Here is a 10,237-nt window from a genome sequence, read left to right on the forward strand (position 1 = left end):
AACTGTGGGGTTTGGAATTTGTATAATTGGGGAAGGCATTAAGTGGAGAGGAGACTGGGCAATGGTTCGGCCGGTGACGTCTACTGATTTCTCACACGTCCATTTAAGCAATGGAAATCACCCAAGAAACCCCAGGGGAGGATTCTGAGAAAGCAGGACGGAGGAGTCCATTAATTCTGTGCACATTAGCACGTGCGCTCTTCTCCTCCCCACATGTGATTAGTTTTATTCTTGGGTGTGCTGAGTAAATAAACTGTGAAATCACCACCACAGGGGGACCTGCATGTGGAGAGCCTGTCTGGAAGGGGGCTGGGAGTGGGAGTTCTGATGAGATGCCACACAAAGCCCACTGTGGACCAGGGGCCCACACCCACTCCCCTGCCAAGGTCTTGTCCTTGAGCTTTGAAAATGTCAAGGGACGGTTACAAAGTAGAGAGGTGAACGTCTCTGCCTTGGTAGGGAGCCGGGATATCGTAGGGAGCAAAGGGCATGGAGGGCAGAAAGCCCTGGGCTTGACAGGTCAACTGTGGGTGGGCGGAGTCCTGTGACGACCCCCATGGTATGGGTGGGGAGAGGGGGTGGACACTTGCCTTCCCACCCTTTGAGACACTTGAAAGAAGCAGTGGGCACACGGACATTGTCCAGTTCCCTACCATGTCTCCCAACACTTGACCAGGACACACTGAGCTTATAGAACTAACAGAGCATAACCAAGTTAATTGTACAACATGCAGATACGTGGCCTATAGTTTTTCCCCAAACTAGTTCCTTTTTAAGAAGAAATACATGCTGCCTATACCAGCAGAAGAACAGCCCAGGGTATAATTGCCAAACACTAATAAAACAATTTAGAGTTCCATTGAGGGTGGTTTTTTTGGTGTGTGTGTGATTATGGAAAGGCTGATTATTTTAGCTTGTGTTAAATCGTGGTTCAGTTCTTGAAATACAAGGGTGAAACAAGATTCCATATTCAATAGACATGAGGAGGTTTTATGACATTTTTTATAGTCTCCATTTCCCCTCTTGAGATTCAAATATGGAAAGAATTCAATCTGAAAAACAATATTAAAAAAAAAGCATTGGTCTAGATGACCTTTCTCACCTCTTAGCAAGGTTAGAAGTGGTGGAAAGTCAGGTCTCATCCACTAAACACAGGAGACAGGGCCTTACTAGAATATCAGAAGGCTGAGACATGTTGAATTTCTTCTTTTTGTATTGAAGCCAGGATGTTTAAAAGGCAATTTGCATTTGCAGAACACCCATCTTCTGTACTTGTGCTATGGAATCAGTTTGCCCCCTTATTTTTATGTTTCCTAGAATATCTTACTACAGTTTCCTAAGTTTTGTGAGTGCTGTCAAATGATAGTTACTTTGAAATATCAACCCAGTTGACCCCAACTCTGCCAACAGATAGCACCTTGTCACTTATATCTGACGTGCTGGAGCGTATTTTGTAAATGAGAAGTACTTGAGTTCAAACCTCAGTTCTGCCATTGTTTAACAAAATCCACCAGATTGACAATTTGAAAAATTATGACTTGTTCATTGGTTGCTGGTTTTTGGGATTAAAAAAACAACAACCAGTCCCCTTTACTAGTTCCAATCCAGCGGACCATCAGGAAGGAGTGTCTATTCTCTCCCGATAATCCCAATCATTCATTTGCTACCTGAAACCATTCGCTTCCATTCTGTTTGGTATGCATTAGCTTTAGCATCCTTTTCATTGTGGATTTTAAAGACACTAGTATAGAGGGAAACGTCATTCTAGGATGAAGGCACAGGCCTTTGAGAGGACACAGGGTTCAGGATCAGGCTGGTTGGGTGAAGGGCCACCCAAGCCCTGTTCCTTCTTGTCTTGGGGAGCGTGGAGCCGTGTCTAACCTTAGACTGCTTCTTGTGTTTATCAGGAACAGGCTGGTCACTGAGAGATAATCAGTTTTAGAAACAAAAAAAAATTTTTTTAAAATGCCTTTAACTACATTGAGCAATCAGAAAACAGAACGATTGAAAACAGGGCACTGGTCCAGGAGCAGGGTAAAGGTGGTTGTATAAGCTCAGGCAGAGAGGAGTTCTCCCTTGTCTGCTGGAGAGGGTCACTGCTTACTGGGTCTCCAGTTCACATGCCAGCCTCTCCAGATAAACATGCACAGACACACCCGGCATCGGGGTCTTCAGTCAAATCAACCCAGGGGGTGGGCCTCACACAAGCCTGTCTAGTTGAGGATACACATTCTGTCCTGAACCCAGCAAGGATTGTGTTTGATTCTTATTTTCTCTTGGAGAAGGCACTGTGTCAGACAATCGGAAGCACAAACTTTTTGATATATACAAAAAGTACTTCTTTTTTTTTTGGGAGGGGGTGGTCCGGTCGTGGGGCCTGATCTCTGGGCCTGGGCGCTGTCCCTCAGCTCTTCAGCTCAAGGCTAGTGCTCTACCACTTGAGCCACAGCACCACTTCTGGCTTTTTTCTTTTGCTTATGTGGTGCTGAGGAATCGAACCCAGGGCCTCATGCATGCAAGGCAAGCACTCTACCACTGAGCCACCTTCCCAGCCCCAAAAAGTACTTCTTGATATATACAAAGTTTTCTTTTACACAGTCATCTTTTAAAAATCTGCCACATAACAGATACTCTGCAACTGAGTTTTTCACTTGATGTTTTGTTCCTTTTTTCTTTTACATTTTGAGTAGCACCAATTAGTTGTACAAGAGGATTTCACTTTGATCTATCTATCTATCTATCTTATCTATCTATCTATCTATCTATCTGTCTGTCTGTCTGTCTGTCTGTCTGTCTGTCTGTCTGTCTGTCTGTCTGTCTGTCTGTCTGTCTGTCTGTCTGTCTATCCAGTCAGCCATCTATCTGGGTCACCTCTCTGTCACAACCTTCTGCTCTTCCCAAACCAATCTCAGTGAGCTTTATTGTCCTGTTTTCATACAAGTACATAAAATACCTTAGCATATTCACCCTCCTTCACCTTCTTCCCTCCCGCTGGAAATACTTATCCTGGATGGGACCTACTTTCCATTCCTGCCATTCATTCATCTATTTATCTATTTACCTTGTGTGTGTGTGTGTGTGTGTGTGTGTGTGTGTGTGTGTGTGTGTGTGTGTGTGTGTGTGTGTGTGTGTGTGTAATCCTTGGCCTCCATGGTCAGAAGGTCCGGTGGTGACTGTAATAAAGGTGCTCACATCCACCATCTGAGCTCTACAGATGTACCCTACGCTCTGTTTCTGGGGAGAACCCTGATAAATAGGCTCATATTTAGAGACACCTTTTTGGATGCCTCATACCATGGTGTATCCCTTCTGGATGAACATGTATGTACTAAAATATGGATAGAAGCAATAGGTTCCACGCTCAGAGCAGGACAATCAGGAAGGGTTAGGATTTGGATAGGTTGCAACGATGTGTTCTTTGTACTTACAGAAGCCCGTGGGGCTGGCGTATCAGGAGGGGAGGGAGGGCAGGGCACTGGGGAGGTGCCTGCAGAAGCAGAGAGCCCTGCTGCTCTGGTGGTTGGCAATGGACCCGCTCTGCCCAGCCAGGGCAGAAGGTGGGAGGGGAGAGCATCTTGCTGCCTTCTTTTCAGCCATCGGGTCTGCGGTGGCATCGTGCCAGCACTGTCATGGCTCCCGACTGTATTTCTCCGCCCAGGACCATGGGCTTTGAGCATAGACCAGCTGTTCATGACCAATGCTTTCTCCACTTTGGTGAATTTCCATTGTTTCCTTGTGGAGGGGGGGGAGTTTTTGTCATTGCCAATATTTGTCAGGCTAGACTAGACGCTGCTGTAGAAATAAACACCCGAAACTCCAGAATTCCAGGGTCTCTAGCTCAGATCCGACATCCCTGTCCAGCTGGCGTTAGTCTCGCCATCCTTCTTGACAGTCTTCCCACACAGGTTTCACACATTCTATCCAGGGATGCTAGTGGTTCCGGCAGAGAGAAACTAGAGGACAGCACCCTGACTTTGTCTTCCCAGAATTGGAAGCTGCTGTCTGTCTGTCTGTCTGTCTCCATAAATATTGCCTCTGCATTTCTTCTTTTATACTTGTTTTATTTTTACTTTTACAAGCTAAAAGTGTCCTTGGGGGTGGGGTATCTTTCTCACGTCCGTGGTTCCCTGCTGGTAGCTAGTGACCTGCCCTGTGCAGCTCTGTTTCTACGGCTGTGGACGTACACTGTGGTTTCATCCTGCGGGTACAGAGTGGGGTGTTTCTGGGTTTTGCTGGTGTGTGCTGTGCCATTTTCTTCCCCCACAGCTGTGAAGTCAGGCCTTGGCTCTTTTGAAATGTTTTTTCCTCTCTCTTTCTCTCTAGTATCTGAACTGTGTTGGGTTACTGATTTTCATCCATGTGCAATCACTTTTTTTTGAAGGCAAAGTCTCTCAAACTTTGCTGGGGCTGGTGGCAAACTTGTGATCCACTGGCCTTGGCCTCCCCAGTAGCTGGAAATACAGGTGTGTACCACCACACTTGGCACAATGACAGTTTTTACACTATCAATTCTTTTCTACCTTCCATTATATTGAGTATTCATCTCTTGGTTTGTTCCTTATTTTTCTATTTTTTATGGTTCTTTTGTGTTTTAAATATATTAGGTACTATTAGAAAAAAAAGGATACACCCAAACCTATGTTATTATAAGAATGCTTAGATTGTTTTTACTTGTCACTAGAGCCACGTAGATAGCATATTGATCAATATGTTTTAAAGTTTTTGGGTCTCGATTTGTTCCTAAGAACGAGATTACAAGGACCATGCATGTAGGTACTTTATGGCTCTTGCTAAGTATTGCCACATTGCCCTTCCAAGAGTGATGCTACTCTTTGACTGTTTTTCTATACACTTATTCTGATGTATACGTAATTGCATCTGTGCAGGCTTGCTGTGTGTCACTTAAGACAAATCCTCTGCTGCTGTGTTCACTGCTCTGATTACATTTTTTAAGGATACATTAAATTAAAATGGTGATAGACCATTTCATTTTTTTAAGTCACCATTACTTCCAAATAGCCCTGTAAAGTCCTCTTAATTCTAATTCTAATTTAAGTAATTAGGAATATAAATATAAATTAAGACAATGGGTGACATTTACTTCTTTACATTTTAACAATATTACCGAAAGCATGTGTTAGTCATACATTTGGAGGTCTTAGGGGTCCAGCAAAGATAACAAAATATTTTTTGAAGTTAGTTAACTTTTGTCCATTGTCTGAAATTCTGGGCCTTGTTGTCTGGAACTGTCTCTCAGGGTTTTGTGTTATTTGAGAAAGAGAAGGGGCTGGAGGAAGGGCAGCTATTAGACTTGTCAGCCCTAATATCTGATGTTTGAACTAGATTTAATTTGATTTAGAAAAGAGCAAAGTTTTTTTTTTAACTATAGAAGGCTGGTAACACCTGGTGCTAACTTTAAAGAAAGACTGTGAATGTGACACTTTTTTTTTTTTTCCAGTTCTGGGGCTTGAACTCAGGGCCTGGGTACTGTCCCTGAGCTTTTTTGCTCAAGGCCAGTTCTCTATTACTTGAGTCAGAGCTCCACTTCTGGCTTTTTCTGTGGTTAATTGGAAATAAGAGTCTCATGGATTTTCCTACCCAGGCTGGCTGGGCCTGCGATCCTCAGATCTCAGCCTCCTGAGTAGCTAGGATTACAGGCGTGAGCCACCCACACCTGGTCTGTGTTACACTTTTATAGCCCAGCATGGATTACATTTACAAGCTTCTTGAGATCATTAGAGCTAACAACCTGTAGCAAGCTGTGTTTTAGGTATTGAACATTTAATCCTTGTATTCACTTTGGTTGCTTACTAAGCAATCTTGAATTCTTGTGGGAATAACCTTGTGGTGTATGGGTGGTTTATGCGTCAGCCAGACCGCAGGCTCAGTGGCTGTGGCTTCAGGCTAGGGGCTGGTTTCTACCGGGCACTGCTTGAGGCCTGCACTTCTTATCTGAGACCACAGGGGAGCAGCTAGGCAGGGCTTAAAACACCTGCTAGCAATCCACGGACCCACAAGTCACTGGTCAGACTGCAAGATGGGTGGATGGCACATCGTCTGCAGAGCATCCTGGGAAGGGCTGGGCTGGGTCACTAGTGAGGAGAGGAGGACAGCAACCTTAGGCAGTATCACCGACCTTCATTTCTGCAGGTTCCTCACGGAACTCTCGGTCACCCCCACCCCTGAATATATGAGAGATCCTGACCTTCCTCCACTAGACCAGACATTATGGCCATATGACATCTTTGGGAGAGGGCCGAGGGAGAGCATTTCCCACCATCTTTGGCCAACAGAGTTCTGGGTCAGAGCCTAATGAGAAACACTTGAAATATTGAAAATTGGAAATTAGGAGAAGACCTTATTCTCTTCTAGGTGTGATGGTCCTGGCAGCCATGTGAATGAATCACCAGGCTTTGTTTTCTCTCTTCTCCAGGTCCTGGTACTTTTTCCTGCCTCTATTTCTCTCTTAGCCATGTCGCACCGAGAGCAGAGCAGACGGGGATGTGGCTGCAGAGAACAGTGCAAACGTAGAAACTGATTTCAGGAGCACTGGGGAAGGCCTTGTGCCTTGGGTCTCAGATCAGGGTTCAGATCTTAGTGCTGCCATTAGCTGGGATCCATGGGTGATTCTCAGGTCATTTGAGTCTGGGATTTTTCACTCTGGATGATGGCTAGTTGTGGTGTGTCAAAGCTTTGGTCAGAGGTTCAAGATGTCCTGATATGACTCACTGCCCACCTCCACCCGCCTGCCTGCCTGCTCCCCCCTTCAACACCCCTCCCCCCCTCCCACAAGGCCCATTCCCCACGTCAGGGGAGTCTGAAAACTCCAGCTTCAGTTGAATGAAAAAGTGTGCTGTTCATCACCACATTACCAGGGAGTAGGCATGAGGGTGTAAGCTGAGGAGTTTTGAAGGTGGAATTAGTCTTTCTTCCTAAATGCAGTTGTTTCCAGTGATTCTTTTATTCATTACCACTGAAAAAAATATGTCAGGGAGAAGAGATGGCTGGAGTGTAAAGGCATCTGATGAAAAGCAGCTAATTAAACACATAATTTGGTACAGACTGCGTACCAACATATTTTGGCACATAAAATATTTACTCTGATAGACCGAAGCTGTTACCCCGAACTGGGTCTGAGTTGTTACTGAGACGGAGTGTTTTTAATCTAGCAACGATAATGACTTCATCACTTCTGACTTGGTGTGTTTGGTTTCAGCCTGGAACAGGGTTTTATTGCTCTGCTTCCAGCTCTGGGTAAGTGCTTGATAGACTGTTTTTTTGTTTTTGTTTTTGTTTTTTTTCTGAAAAGAACAGTAAATACTTGTTAATTTATATTTATATTCAAAACTCTAAATCCAGGCTCGCTATGAGCAAGTTTACTAATTATGAATCCCTCCCATATTTCCAGTTTATGTGAAAGCCACAAACTTGAACAGAACAAAAAGTGGAGCAGCCAAAAGCCTTTTCTCTCAGTGTCCTTCATGTGTTGTAGGCTCTTGTCTCTACCAGCTTCCCGATGCGTTGGAATTAGGAAGAAATTTTGGTTGTGTTCTCAGCAGGTATTTTTGAAGGGAGAGGGGAAGCAATCCCCCTTAACTTAACCCTGAGCTTTAAGAAAGCACTGCTTGGGTTAATTTTATTCTAATTTACTTAGTTAATGTATTTAAGTCTACTTCTTGGTCCAAGGGATGGCTAGATTTTTTTCTTCTTCTTTTTAGAACATGCAAGCACTTCTTTTGTCTCTATGTAGCGTTTTAGAGGTTCTGAGCTTTAGATGTGTGACCTCTCAAATTAGGAGCATGGAATACATTTTCTAATCTTCTCCGTAGCTTGAGATTCTGGAGTCTTTCCCAAAGTCAGGGTGTCAGATGATGTGCCTAGCTTTCTGGCACTGGTTCTGCTGGGGTGATACTGGGCTGTTGGAATGGGTACTAAGTGAGCATGCGCATGTTACAGTTCCACTGCTTGGTTTGAATTCTCCTTTCACCATGTTTATGAACTGTGTGGCCCAGAGGAGGCCATTTGCCTCCGTTTTGGCATCTGTCCAAAGGAGAGAGATAAAATGGCACTTAGATCTCAGGGTGTATTTAAAAAGGATTTGGTGGAATCCATTCAAAATGTCTCATACCTAAAAGGAAAAGGGAAAGCTCTTAACACGTGTTGCCATATGTTTTATTTGGTGGAAAATTGGAAAGGAGAAAGGGTTTTCCTAACACCTGTCATTTTTGCTTGGAAAAAAATTTCATTCTGACTTAGTTGTCCTGGGGCACAGGCCTTGAGTGTACCCCCACTTCTGCACAAGGGGCCGTGCTGTATGCAACCATTGTTAGTCTTCACAACAGCCTCCAAGCAGGGACCCTGTCACCTGAGATTCACAGACAGGCTGTGGTCCATGCTTGTAAGCGCTGACACCTGTCTTAACCCTGACTTTGGTGACCTCCAAGTCTCTGTGCGCTCCATGACATCTCTTATGCATTTAAATATTGCCTCCGTATTCTGTAATCTTTAACATTTACTTTTCTGTCAGTGATAGAGCTCAGACTCAGCATGTGCAAGGCAATCTGACAGCATGCACATGCACACACACATGCATACACAATACACACACACAAATTGTGTCTGAAATATGTTTGGTTTAGGACAAGATGAAAGGAATGAAAAACCTTTACCTTCCATAAGGTTATTTGAGTAGAAAATAAACATGTAAACATGTCAGATATGATAGAATCATGAGGCCAGACTGCCCAGTGTCCAAGGAAAGGGAGGTCAGGAAAATGGAACTGACAGCCAGGTCAGCATGAGACTTAGAGGCAGAATATTCTGGTAGTTTTCTGAGGGAGGCTTTAGGGAGGGGCTGGGGGATAAGATTCAATACCTTTGCTTCTTGTTTTTCTTTCCAGTCTTCTGCCTGAGTAACTGGCACATGTGTCCTGAGGCCTGCTCTGTGAAGGCCACAGTCATATGGCTGTCACACGACTGCATTACTCCTCTTAGTCTCCCAGAAACTAATACCATGACCTCCAAAGACACACGGGCAGGTATTCTGCACAGATGCGGCCCAGTTTTACTGTTAGCACAGCTAATCCTCACAGCCAAAGGAGTGCCCACCACAGTGCCTAAAGCAGAGGGTTCTCAGGGGTGGGAGCCACTGTGAACCCAGGTCATGTTCCCCAAATGGATTTGAATGTGACCTTTCAGATAAAATGTTAAAGCATCTTAAAATTCAACAATTACTGCATAGAATATAGAGTCATAAGAATTAACATTGAGTGTCTTAAAATGTGTAGAATCAGCTAGATAACGTTTCGGATTAGGGATTCTTTTCCCTTTGCACTTCATGTTTCTGTGTAGTTCTAAACTATTAAAAACATGCCTAGGCTCAAATACCTCATTTTTAATTTGTTGGTAACCGTTCTTACAGAAGGTTGGCAATGAAATGGAGTGGTTATTTCTGGTCCACCTGTTACCTGGTTTGTCTATACTTCAAATTGGACATAAAACCCATGAATGAACTATTTTGCCAAGATTGGAAATACATTTTAAAAAATGACAGAAATAAGATGGGAGGAAGTTCTGGAGTTACTCTGGCTCAGTGGTTCTCAAACTGGAGTTCCCCAAGGAGTTCCTTGAGAACCTGTTACAGTGGAGAGTGCTGGGCTCCTCCAGGCCTTTTGAACGGGACCCTCGGGGGGCTTTGACCAGCTTCCCTGGTGGCTGCAGTGAGCAGTGGGGGTGAGCACCCCATGCGGCCCTTGGGTTATGTCGGGGTGCTTGTGATGATGCACCTTACCAGGGCTTGGGCACTGGGGCTCCCACGGATAACTTGGCAATTAGGTAATCTTCCGATTTGCTCCTAGAGAAGGGTGGATTTGGTTTGGGAAGTGGGAAAATGTAGTTTTCAATTTGCAATGTGAATGCAATGCAGGAAAGCTATATTTTATAACCTATAATATGTGAATAATACTAGCCTCTGCCCAACTTGTGATGTGAGGCAGACATGTAAATGTTACTTTTCCTATGCTTATTATTGCTATTATGATTGCTGTTTTCAAAACTTAATCCTTCTCATCTGCCTGTTTCCCCCATTAAAATTTAATTATCTTTTGAGTTTAAGATTTATAAACCAGACTAAAAGAATTTTGGGGGGCTTTCAATAGGAACAGAAGCCACAGTTCTTGCAAATTACTTGATATAGGAAGTGGTAGTATGGATTTTTCTTTGTTTCTGGAGTAGTCTT

This window comes from Dipodomys merriami, unplaced genomic scaffold, assembly GCF_024711535.1.
Source record: "Dipodomys merriami isolate MVZ:Mamm:240054 unplaced genomic scaffold, mDipMer1.0.p SCAF_273, whole genome shotgun sequence".
NCBI lineage: Eukaryota > Metazoa > Chordata > Mammalia > Rodentia > Heteromyidae > Dipodomys > Dipodomys merriami.